The 13,993-nt window shown below is 27.8% G+C and overlaps 1 protein-coding gene across 1 annotated transcript in view; it reads left to right on the plus strand.

Annotated features, from left to right (window-relative positions):
• Positions 1-13,993, plus strand: part of LOC135956807 (neuronal acetylcholine receptor subunit alpha-7-like) — a 311,397-nt gene that overhangs the window by 36,291 nt on the left and 261,113 nt on the right. The window lies entirely within an intron of this gene.

The following is a 13,993-nucleotide window of genomic DNA, read 5'->3' on the forward strand; positions in this document are numbered from 1 at the left end:
AACCAATAGCAACTATTTTTTTCAATACTAAGAACCATTTATATTGATTTTTCAAGATTTAAACAAAAAAATACATATATATGAGGAGCCGCAGAACAAAAGGTCCTTTTTTGAAAATTTAAAAATTTTGGGAAATTGATTTGTTCTAGAAGATTTCAACTCAAATATGGGGGATTTCACGTCAAGTGAACCAACTTTTAAAATCGATGTCTTCCGATCGGGATTTACACCAAGGTTAGACCTATTGGATAGTAATTCAGACACAATTTTTCAACAAGATTGGTCCAGAACTCTCTGAATTAGAAGGGTTCAAAATTTGACATTTTGGCTCAACATGTGATTTTTCTCATCCATGTTCTTAACAAAATGTGTTCCAAATAGTTTAGATAGCTATTTCTTCAATCTTTCAAAAAAAAAAATATTTAAAAAAAAAATAAAAAATTTTGTATAATTTTTTTCCGAAATCAAAAACCTTTTTCAAAATAGGCCCTTTTTTTAAAAATAAAGCTTAGATATTTTCCTTGAAGACCTATTTGGTCGCTTAGTGGGATGCGAGTTCGATATCTATCAAAAAACATGTTTTGTAACTCAAAAACAGCAATTTTTGACTTTTTTTGCAAAATCAAAAACTTTGTTGACTTTTTTTTTTCAAAATGGACCGTTTTTTTAATTTTTATTTTTTTTTGCTCAAAAGAAAGCTTGGATATTTTGCTTTCAGACCTATTTGGTGGCTTAGTGGGATGCGAGTGGGATATCTTTCAAAATAAATGTTTTGTAACTCAAAACATGCAATTTTTCACTTTTTTTTCCAAAATGGGCAATTTTTTTAAATTTTTTTTTCGCTCAAAAGAATGCTTGGGTCTAGTCCTTTATTTTTTTTTTTGATTTTTTTTCAGCAAAATCGAACTTTTTTTAAACTTTTTTTTGCTCAAAAGAAAGCTTTGGTCTATTCCTTTAAGAGCTTTTTGGTCTCGTAGTGGGGTGCGAGTGGGATAGTATCAAAATAAATGTTCTAACACAAAAATTGTATGTCTTGACTTACAAAATATTTATTTTGATGGATATACCGATCTTGTTGAAAAATTGTGTCTGAATTACTATCCGATACGTCTAACCTTGGTGCAAATTTCATCTCGATCGGAAGACATCGATTTTAAAAGTTGGTTCACTTGACGTGATATTATAAAATACCAAAAAATCAATTTATTAAAAAAATCGAAAAAGTACCTTTTTTTCTGCGCTCCTCTTATATCCAAATATATATTAACAAAAAATAGTTTTGAAGTTTTATTTGGTCATAATTCTACAATAATTATTATTCAATTTACATGTATTCGAAAATTCTCAGAACAGTATTTTTGACTTCGGGTAAAAATGGATTAAATATGTGAAAGTAAAAGAATTTATTAAGAATTGTGCTAAAAAAATTATTATTTTTTAATAGTCAATAATATAGTTGAATAGAGTAAACAAAATAAAAAATTTATTAACAAACATATTTCATATATTTTAAATTTCCTCGAAATCTGGCAATTTTAAATCGGTCTCAACGCTAACCCATAATAGGTACAACTTAAAATTTGAATTTTTAAACCACATTTAACGTCTATTAGAATGGAAGAATTTTTTTTTTTTTAATTTTTGGAAATTTCAAAAAAAATCCATGAATTTTTTTTTTTGGACTCAAATTAAAAATGCTACAATTATGGTCCACCCTAATGTACATATATGGGTATTTATGTATGTAAGTTTTAATAGCAGTAAATGTATGAATGTCAGCGTCTGTTGGTGTTGTTTATTGTTTTTTTGTTGTAGTGTGTATGTGAGCGAGCGTTTTCAACAGTTTTTATCATAATTTTTAATGAAATGTTTAATGAACACTACTAAACTTAGTGTTTATACACTTACTTAACTTAAAACAAATGTTCTTTTTTTCTATTTGTTTTGTAGTAAGTATGTGGATATTTTTATTTTACAACTCTTGGGTGGTTTTACTTAGTGTTGTTTATGTCTGTCTATGAGTTTATATTGTAAATACTTTACGAACTCTGTTTGTAATTTTACTTCATAATGTTTAATATAACAGGGAAAGTACCCCTTATTTTGGATTAAAGGAGAATTAATTGAAGAGAAGCCGAATTGCCGCATTAGATAACGAATAAAACTGATAGTAATTTTCTTATTCGAGATTATGGCAAGAAATGATTTCGATATCGAAATCTTTTTTCGATACAATAGCGGGCCCAGATTATAAAAATCATGAAGTAGAAATTGAGAATTGTCCACTTTTATTTACAACTAAATCATAAAAAATATTTTGCAAATGAACATTTGAAGTGTTCTTTGTAAGGTACAATTTGTCAGAATGTACTAACTATTTAAAAAAAGTTTTTTAATATTGAATTTTAGAAACTAAATCTAAATATCCACTTATATTTAAAGTAGATTTTTTATAATATTTCTACCAAATGATTAGCAGGGACCGAAATAATGTACGTGTACTAAAATGTTCTTCAAATTGTTTATCTTACCTCAAGTGTTTATCTTCTGGTGTCTTAAGTAGGCATCATTCCCCCACCCAAATTACCATTTACGTATAGTTAGGTGTTGATTCGTTGTTTCCTTTAGTTAGATATTTGTTGGTTTTAACTCTGTCTGTCTATCTGTCTATAATATGTATGTTTGTTGTGTGTGCACTGGTAAATGGCAGCACAAACCTTGTTGTATGTATTAATTTTGTTGCTATTAAGCTTGTTAGTGTAGTGGTAGTTAGTTGGTGCTGCTGTTATTGTAGTTGTTATTTTCTGTTAGTATACATATTTGTATTTATGCTGGTAATTAGAAAACTTAACTTAAGTATATTACGATAAAAATACATAAACTTGGCCAATTACAACACTAAAGTTTCTATTAAATTAATTTAGTATTGAATTGTTTGCATTGTTGCCACCAACTACTGCTGCTGAAGGTTAAAAAATAATACCAGTTTTCTATAAAGTAGTTGTTGTTATTCTTAACGGAAAAGTTTCTGGAAAACTGCTAAGAAAAATAAGTGGTTTTAAATTCAATTAAATTTGTAAAAAAGAAATTTTTTTATTTTATATTAAAAAATTTAAATAGTTTATATTTAAACATTTCTATTTTCACAATATTGATATGATTATTCAAAAGCAAATAAATAAGTTTAATAAATTTTTTTTTGAATTTTAAAAAAAAATTGACACTAGATATATAAGGGTCCTAGAAATTTACAAAATCGTATATAACCAAGTCAAAGAAACAATCTGAAATTGAATATTATCAAAAACGCTATGAAATGTATTTTTAGGAAATAATTTAAGCAAATTTGTGATGACGAATCAGCCAATTTAAAATTGCTCACGAAGCTAATATGCACAACTGTTAAAATTTTCACTTTGAATACTCATTTAGTGTTTATTATAATCGAAAACTATTTAATATATTTTTTTTTTTTTTTTAATTTCGTTTAAGAACAATTTTGAAAATATAATATTTGCGATTTGATATTTGCAGGAAATTTTATTTTTATAACCTTCACCATGAGTGGCAAGGATTTGATTTTTCTACATTTTTCTTTTCCGACCCCACAAAGTATATATATTGTTGATCGTTATAGATAGCGGAGTCGATATAGCCATGTCCGTATGTCCGTCTGTATGTAGTATTTTAGCATTAAAAACTTTCAAAATCCAAAAAAAAAAAAATATTTGTTTTACTTCAACTATTTTAGAAGACTTTTTATACTTAGAAAATCTCACAAGTGATCTGAGAAGCCTGAAAACTTAAACAATGCTTTGTTATCTATATGTCCTACAAATACACCAAGTAAAATATAATTTCCATCGATGTACTCCAAAGCATTTAAACTGTGTTTTACTTATTCCTAAGATATTATTTTACTTCCATAAGGTCTTCAAATTTACTGACGTTAACGATCTTCGGGTCAAATTTGAGCCAAATAGAAAATAGATTTTTTTTAAAACCACTCATTTTTAGAAAAAACACAATTTTAATTTCAAAATGGGTAAAATTTTACTTGAAGACCTAATGAAAACAGTAGTTCAGCAAGTATGATGAAAAGAGACAGATATATATTAGAGCTACCAAAGTTATATTGTAGTGCTACCAAAGTTCTGAAAAAATTTAACTTAATTGTACGTAACAAAAGACCTTAAGTCCAAACAAGCTTATGGATATTTTTTTGCAAATTTGTTTTTCTAAATACCTAACATAAAATAAATTTCATAAAATATCAAAAATATCAACCACTCACTTTTAGAATAAATTAAATTTTAATTTCAAAATGGGTCAAATTTGAACCGAAGATCTTGTGAATAATAAAAGAAGTAATCAAAATGGTTTAAATCACTATTATTTAAATAAAAGTCTTTTTCTTCTTATTTGTAGGCGTTTTAATATTTCCCCAAAAAACCGGTTAACCGGTTATTTTAAAAAAAACCGAAACCGAAACCGGTTTATATTAAAATGCAATTTTTCGAAGAAACCGAAAACCTGTTTCCAAAAAATTTCTAAGAATCGATCACCCTAATATCTAGTGATAGATATTTCAAACACCTTTGCAACGGCGTAAATAACGCGAAGTAAATCGGACCTATAATGCGTCAAAATCGGAAAAAAATTGTAACCCACATTTTTTTCACCAAAAAATTTTTTTATAATAAAATTAAAAAAATTGGTTCAAAAACTATGTTTTGTTGGAATTGCAAAAATATAAACAATTTTTTTTTAAATAAAAAAATAATGAAATTTGGATATTTTTTAAATTTAAAAAAAAATTATAATTTTCTTCAAAACCTATGTTTTATTGGAATTGCAGTTAAAATAAGAATTAATTTACCATAAATTCAAAATTCTTGAATGCATTGATTTTACCAAAACAATGAATTGAATTAAAATATGGATGAATTCAATTTTGAGAATTTTTTCATATTTTAATTGATTTCATTGTTTTGTAAAATTAATTCAGTCAAATTTTAATTTAATTCATGCATGAATGGTTGAATGATTCGTTCAAAAATTTATAATTATTTTCCAGATATATCATGTTTCAAAGTCTCGTTTGGCTCCTAAATTATAGCGGAAAGATTGAGGAAAGCACATTTATCCATGGGATAAATGAAAAGAAATAAAGAATAAGTCGATAATGCATCGAAATTGGTAAAAATAAATAACTAGCCAATGAAACTAAAAAAGGACAATTTTTGAATAAGACAAACCTTTGCGCGATATATAGAAAGATATATTATTAAGGAAAAATGTATTAGCCTCAAACCTGCAAGACATAATTGGAAAATACTGGTATGGCTGATAAATTTTAGTAAGGGTGACACAGATTACATTATTCAAATCGTACTTCTTCTGTATTAACTGACTTTCTGTTGCTACTTACTACTTATAGAAAAAATCATTCGATTGGCAACATATTTCAACCAATCTCTTCAATATGTACGGAAATAATACTGTAAATTGAAGGAAACTTATAAAGAAATTCTAAAAATTTCCCGAAGATTTCTAATTAAATATTCCAGGCATTTCGCTGAAATTTTTTTCCGTTAAATTGAAGTCATTGACACAATATTTCACTTGCTAAATCATAGTAAAGGTTTTTAAATACAATTATTAAACGAAACGCTATACTACTTCAATAAAAAAACTGACATTTTAATATATTCTTATGTTTTTACCTTTGAAAAATGGTGGTTTATTTCCTTTAAATAAACTGAATTATTTAAATTGCAAATCAAAGCGAACAGTAGTTTAAAAATTGTAACCACTCTTTATATATCTCTTTTATAATATTCTCTTTAACTCTTTGCGATTGGTTGGACAGTTTAATAACCACTTTAAAACATAGTTTATTGTCAGCTATTGCCATTTTGATAAACAATTATATTTTTTTAAGTCGTCGTTTAAGACGATAAATATATTAATTTGAAAATATCGTAAAAATAAGTTTTCTTATGGAACTTTCACGCATTCAATTGTTCATCGAATTCAGTGTTACTTTGCTATTTCGGTTCTTTGGTCAGAAAATTAGTAAAAATATGTGATTTCAAAAAAAAATTATACGAAACAAAAATTTTTATCACAGTTATTTGTAATGCCAACCACGGTGGTTAATAAACTTGATATGTGAAAGATTGGGTGTTGCTATATAATTTCCTATTTTTCGATTTTTAAACACCCTTCCATTGTTTTGCTTTAAAAAACTAGCAATACTCTTGTACATTTAACATTATTTTACTTATCTAATTTATTAAATATTAACCGCAATAGAAAAGTACCCATAATGTAACAGCTTAAATATTAATGTATTTATATATGTGGTGTATGTTTATCTGTGTGTGTTTGTGTGCAGACAGGATCCCTAACATACACTAAACACTAAACATATGTTTAGACATACAGTAGTTATAAAAGTTTTCATATGCTTTAAAAAAACTGAAGTTTTAAAATTCGAAAACTTCTAAAAAAGAAACGGGATTACATCAGTTTAAAAACGTTAAAAATCTCAACAAATCTATCATATTATTTGGAACATCATAGCAATTCGGCTCTTACTAATATGATAACTTATTATACAATTAGTGTATTCATAAGGTATCCTAACATGTTCTAATATCTCAGGACTCGGTGGTCCATCTTATCCGGCTCTGCTGGTTGATTACGACAGCATAATAAAAATAACATTCATGTTAGTATTATTTTTGGACATTCTTTACAGAGTACCATGGCCTGTTTACACCACTGTACTGTAGCACCCCCTCTTATTGTAAATGGTTGTGTGGCAGTTGGTTTAGTTAGGTTGGATTAAATGGTTTGGGTATTTGTGGTTATTAGTATTTATGTTTAAGTAATGCATACACAGACAAATTCGTATGTACTATGTCTATGGATATGTGTAGAGCATATGTATGTACATGCAAATATTTATTATCGTTTTCCCCTATATGTTACCCAGGTATTAAATATTAATGCAATGCATATTTAGTCTAAATATGTATTAGTGTGTCTGTCTACAATATTTTGAGCATAAATTTAAAGATATACTAAAATAATATATGAGTATTTACAGCTGTGTATGAGGTTTATATATTTATAGCAATTTTGCTGTTGTAAACTATGTTTTTATACCTCTCACCATGAGTGGTAAAGATATATATAAGTTTGTCGTTCCGTTTGTAATTCCTATATTTTTCATTTGCGACCCCATAAAGTTTATATATTCTGGATAGTTATATATAGTCGAGTCGGAATTCTTCCACCTCAGTTGGTATTTAAAACCGTGACAATCGGACGACCTATTTTTTACCTATATCTGGATTACAGTCATTAATATAAACAATATTTATTTCAAATCCTTTGCAATGGCGTATATAAGGACAAAGTAAGTCGGACCTGGAATGGGTAAAAATCGGAAAAAATATTTTTTACCTCTAATTTTTTTTCACCAAAAATAATAATTTTGTTATTCATTTTTTAGTACAATAAATTTTTTATTTTTTTTTAAAAATTTACAATAAAATTAATCCAAGTATTATTTGTTTTTTTGATCAAGTTACCTTTGAAAGGTATGTCAGTTATTATGTTAAATATCAATTATGTTCTTTTGTTGTTAAAATGAGTGACCAGAAAAAAATGGGTATCAAAATTATTAAATATTTACAACAAAACCCAACTTGGTCCTACAAAAAGTTGGCTAGACAATCATGATTCCAATATTACTAAATAGTAGAAGGAAGAAAGAATGGTCCACATGATGTTTCTAAAGCCAATACATAGAAAGCGTTTTTCAAAAGAGCTCCCAACACATCAGTTAGGAATGCAGTCTGGTTAGCTCAGTACTTGAACTATTTGGTATTCAAAATTAAAGCCAAAGCAGGTTTAAAAAACATACAAGGCAAAAAGTTCCTGTCAGGAACTATGCTAAAAATTTAGAGGCCAAAGACGAAACATATGATCTTTCCTGTCAATATTTTTATGTCGCCGATGATCGACCGAATGTTGTACAAAAGTTTAGGACTCAAATGCAGAAAATCTGCCCATAAAGTTCTTGGTATTGCAAGCAATATGCAGTTGCGGCAGAAGAAGACAAACATTTGTTACAAACGGTTCTATAAATACCGAAATTTACATCAAGGAATGTTTACAAAAAAGTAAGCTTATATTCATAAGTCTTCTTAATGGGTTGAATTATTTCTGGTCTGCTTTGGCATGCTGTCACTATGGAAAGCAAGGTCTTAAGTGCTACAGGAACAATAATGTGGTATTTGTACCAAAAAAAAGGCAAACTGCCTGGAGCTAAGGCCATTGTGCTCTTATTGGAAGGGTTTCCGGAAAAGTTTCATAAATTCATCACTATTGATTAGATCTATAAAAAAATAATATTTTTTATAAGTTGTAATAATTATTTCAATCAAAACTGTAGGTTTAATGGTTTATTTTTTTATTAAAATTTATGTATGTTAAGATTTTTTCTATCTCACTCCTTAAATACTTTGTTACCTTGAAACAAGTGGTAAGTGTGAATAAAACATTTTCTTAAAACAAAATTTCAAATAATAGACACTGTACTTAAAGTTGTTAAAATCATTGTAAAGCTATTGTAATTATGTTTTTCCAGGAAGACAAATTTAACTACCACATATTTAAACCAAATTTCATTATCTGTAGGCTTAGCAATCAGCCCTTATTTGTTTGGCTATATTTAAAAATTACCTTATATTACTTGCTACTACTAAATCATTAAGTCACTTCACAATTTTTTTTTTTTTTTTTGCTAAAGCCTAGTATTATATGCAATTAACAAACCATTACAAATTTAATTAATTGCATTGCTTTTTTAATTATAATAATTTTACATTTGAAAAAATTTACAAAAATGTGCACTTTTGATTTCGCTTTGTAAATAATATTATTATTATATTTTTTTATAATGCAATTGTAGTTTTTGCTCTGACCTTGTGAATAAATATTTTTATTATTATTATTTTCACTTTTTATTAAATGTACAACAATATTCATTATACATATTAATGGAAAATTATTCACTTTTAATTTAAAATTTATTTTTTTTTATATGCATGCCTTTTGTTATAGCAAAACAATCATTTTTATACATGATTTTTGTTATTAACTATTATTAATTTTTTTTTTTGTTATTAAAAAAATTAAATTTTTAATGTATTGTTTTATTTAAACGCATACTATATGGATATTTGCCACACATATGTATATGCCTGTATTTGTTTGGCATTTGCTTGTGTGAATGTTTGCAAATAATAAATTAAATGGTCTTTTAATTATTTAAATGGTCATATAGTTTATTTTATATTCTTTTATATGTTAAATAAATATTTGTTGCTGTGTGGAAAAAAACAGAAAAACTTATGCAAACAGACTCATACCACGCATACAGCAGCCATTTATAAATAATGCATACAAATACATTTAAATTAAATGTGTCATTTGTGTAAATAACAACAGCAACAACAACAAACAACAGCATATGCAAAATAACTATAAACTAAGTGGTAGGAATTGTGCTCCCAACTACACTAATTACACTCACACCATCAACAAATAACTGTTTTTTTTTTCTTTTAAAAACACTTTGCTCTCGCCATTTTCCTCTCTATTATTCCTACTCTCCACTGTATTCATGTTTGCAGGCTTGTATTGTTTATTATTGTTATTATGCATTATTGTTGTTCTTTACATAAACTTTAACGTTATTTTTTTATTTCTACCCACAATTAATGAGTAGCAAACAACAACAAGAACAAACCAGAGAGTTGTGTACAAAACTTTAAAAAAGTCAAAAGTATTAAGAAAGAGTTAAAAAACAAACTTTAATGAATAGTGGTTAAATGAGAGAGAGAGGGTAAAAAAGGACTAAACATTGGTTAAAGTTCAATATTTTTACATAAAATTATGAATAAAGAAAAATATGAATTTGTAGGAAGGTGAATGTAAAGCGTTATAGTTAGAATCGTCAAACGGGGAATCCCGTTCCCGAAAATCCCGGGGTTTTCGGTATATCTTAAAACTCGAAGCCCGGGATTTTTTAATTTTAAATCCCGGGATTTTCCAAATCCCGTTTTTCATAAATAAATAAATAGGGGAAATTGTCATTTTTGTGTGCCTTTTTATGCATTTTGACATTCTACATGCCCGAATATCGCAAAGTGATGTTCAGCAAAGTTGTTAAGCTCAACTGCTGCTACAACATAGTTAATAAAGGAAAGCGGTATTTTTGGTTTTCCTAGAGTGGGGCTCTGGAAAATCAATTCTTCACATTTTTGTAAGTTATCTCAATTTAAATCATCTTCAAATGAAACTGATTTTATCTCAGATGAGGAGCTCCAACAAAATGAAAATATTTCGATTGCTAAAAGGCTAAAAGGTATTATTAATAAATGTAGAAAACCCAAATAACAATAACGAAACCAAATTATAATGTAGATTTGCAACTTGCAAAAGAAATAGATCATTTTATTTCTGAAGGAACAAGGGGAAAATACTTGCAGATATGTTACAAGTATTTGCAAACGGTTTTGCCAATATGAAAAATGTTTTTCGGCAGCAGCATATGTCGGAAACAAAATTCGTTCCAGAATGGCAGACGAACCCATAGATGCAATAGTATGCTTTTTAGTGTCTAATAAAAATTAATTGCTAAATAAAAAATTTACTTTCCATTGTAAAGATCCCGATCCCCGGGATTTTCAAAAATCAGACCCGATTAGCATCTCTAGTTATAGTACAGTAGAATGTAGTATACATACTATGTGACCATAATACTCGCGACAGTATTGGTATCTTTATAGACAGTCAGGCGGCTCTCTCTCCTCTCTTTGAATTCCTATACAACTTCATCTTCATTAGTCGGTCAATGTAAGAATGCTCCATCAAGGCTAGGACGTCCAATTCCACTGGGGACTATTAAAATAGATGGCGAAACTTAGATACATATAGGGTGGCCCAGTTAATGTGTCCCTCTTTTAATGGAAAACAAACTATGTAACTGATAATAGAAGGATTATATCAAGGTTGCTGGCAGTATTAATGGGGCACTGGACGCCAGGAAAGCATGCAAATCGCCTAGCTGTAGCGATAGGGAAAAATAGGTAACGTTTTTCCACTAAAGTTCGAAACGATTTCGAACTATACGCTAGATATTAATTTACCACCGTTTGTGCAATGTTTCCAACAAAAAAGATTGAAAGCTGACTACCTAGTATTAGCAAGAATAGAGTATTAAACAATAAATCTGTGTTTTCTATTTTATTATAATCTTGCGTAAATTTTGAGACACCCTTTATATTCCTCATTTAGTCTAGACCCTATTATGATTAAAAATTCCCCGGAAGTCTTCCCTTTTTTAATTTTTCCTATTCAAATTCAATGGGAAAAAACTCCAGGAGAACAAATTCCCGCGGAATTGTTTATTCTCAATTGGGCTTATTATTAACAATATCAAATGAAAAAGCAATCGTAAATTGAGCTCCTGTTGGCCTCTTTTAATTTGCTATTACCCAAGCTTTCTTTTGACCAAAAAAAAATTTTAAAAAAAGGGCCCATTTTGGAAAAAAAAAGTTCGATTTTGAAAAAAAAGTGAAAAATTGTATGTTTTGAGTTACAAAACATTTATTTTGAAAGATATCCCATTCGCATCCCACTAAGCCACCAAATAGGTCTGAAAGGAAAATATCCAAGCTTTCTTTTGAGCAAAAAAAAAATTAAAAAAGGGTATATTTTGAAAAAAAAGGCAACAAAGTTTTTGATTTTACAAAAAAAGTCAAAAATGGCATGTTTTGAGTTACAAAACATTTTTTTTTGTAGATATCAAACTCGCATCCCACTAAGCGACCAAATAGGTCTTCAAGGAAAATAGCTAAGCTTTATTTTAAGAAAAAAAGGGCCCATTTTGAAAAAAAAAGATTTTGATTTCGGAAAAAAAAAAATATTAAAAATTTTTTATTTTAAATATTTTTTTTCGAAAGATTGAAGAAATAGCTATATAAACTATTTCGAACACATTTTGCTAAGAACAATAGGTAATAAGTTACATGGATGAGAAAAATCACATGTTTGGCCAAAATGTCAAACCTTGACCCCCTCTAACTCAGAGAGTTCTGGACCGATCTTGTGTCTGAATTACTATCCAATAGGTCTAACCTTGGTGTAAATTTCATCCCGGAAGACATCGATTTTAAAAGTTGGTTCACTTGACGTGAAATCCCCCATGTATATTATTTTTAATATTATGTTGGAAAAATATAATTAAATGTTAGAAATTTAAATTTAAATGTTTAAAGTCTTGATGAACATTTCCTTGGAAATTCCTATTTAATTCTTATTTAAAAGCTTTATGGATTTTCTTTTTATGTCTCGTTAAGCATTTTAAATTAAGTAACTAGGATTTAAGCCACTTTTTAAATAAACAATTTATTTTATAAGCCAAATTAAATGCCCAATAAAATATATAAATATTTTTTCCCAAAAAATAAATCATTCTATTATGTGTTTTAATAATATATATGGGGGATTTCATGTCAAGTGAACCAACTTTTGAAATCGATGTCTTCCGATCGGGATGAAATTTGCACCAAGGTTAGCTCTATTGGATAGTAACTCAGACACAATTTTTCAACAACATCGGTCGAGAACTCTCTGAGTTATAGGGGGTAAAATTTTGACAATTTGGTCAAACAGGGGTTTTTTCTTATCCATGTAACTTATTACCTATTGTTCTTAGCAAAATGTGTTCGAAATAGTATAGATAGCTATTTCTTCGATCTTTCGAAAAAAAATATTTAAAAAAAAAAATAAAAAATTTTTAATATTTTTTTTCCGAAATCAAAAACTTTTTTGACTTTTTTTAAAATACGCTATTTTTTTTATTTTTTTTTTTTTTCTTAAAATAAAGTTTAGATATTTTCCTTGAACACCTACTTGGTCGCTTAGTGGGATGCGAGTGGGATATCTATCAAAATAAATATTTTGTAACTCAAAACATAAAATTTTTGACTTTTTTTGCAAAATCAAAAACTTTGTTGACTTTTTTTTTTCAAAATGGACCCTTTTTTAATCTTTTTTTTTAGGTCAAACAAAAGCTTAGATATTATCCTTGAAGACCCTTTTGGTCGCTTAGTGGGATGCGAGTGGGATATCTATCAAAATAAATATTTTTTAACTCAAGACTTACAATTTTTGACTTTTTTTTTTGCAAATACGATTTTTTTTCCAAATGGGCCCTTTTTTTAAAATTTTTTTTGTAGTCAAAAGAAAGCTTAGGTCCATTCCTTTAAGATATTTTTAGTCCCTTAGTGGGATGCGAGTAGGATATCTATCAAAATAAATATTTTGTAACGCAAGACATACAATTTTTTAATTTTTTTTTGCAAAATCAAAATTTTTTTCCAATATGGGCCCTTTTTTATTTTTTTTTTTTGCTCAGAAGAAAGCCTAGGTCCATTCCTTTAAGATATTTTTAGTCCCTTAGTGGGATGCGAGTGGGATATCTATCAAAATAAATGTTTTAACACAAAAATTGTATGTCTTGAGTTACAAAACATTTATTTTGATATATATCCCACTCGCATCCCACTAAGCGATCAAAACCATCTTAAAGGAATAGGCCTAAGCTTTCTTTATAGCAAAAAAAAAAATTACAAAAAGGGCCCATTTTAAAAAAAAGTCAAAAAAGTTTTTGATTTTGCCAAAAAATCAAAAATTGTATATCTTGAGTTACAAAATATTTATTTTGATAGATATCCCACTCGTATCCCACTAAGGGACCTAAAATATCTTAAAGGAATGGACCTAAGCTTTCTTTTGACTAAAAAAAAATTTTTAAAAAAGGGCCCATTTTGAAAAAAAATTCGAATTTGCAAAAAAAAAGTCAATAATTGAATGTCTTGAGTTACAACATTTTTATTTTAATAGA

Source organism: Calliphora vicina, chromosome 4 (genome assembly GCF_958450345.1).
Source record: "Calliphora vicina chromosome 4, idCalVici1.1, whole genome shotgun sequence".
In the NCBI taxonomy this organism is placed as follows: Eukaryota; Metazoa; Arthropoda; class Insecta; order Diptera; family Calliphoridae; genus Calliphora; species Calliphora vicina.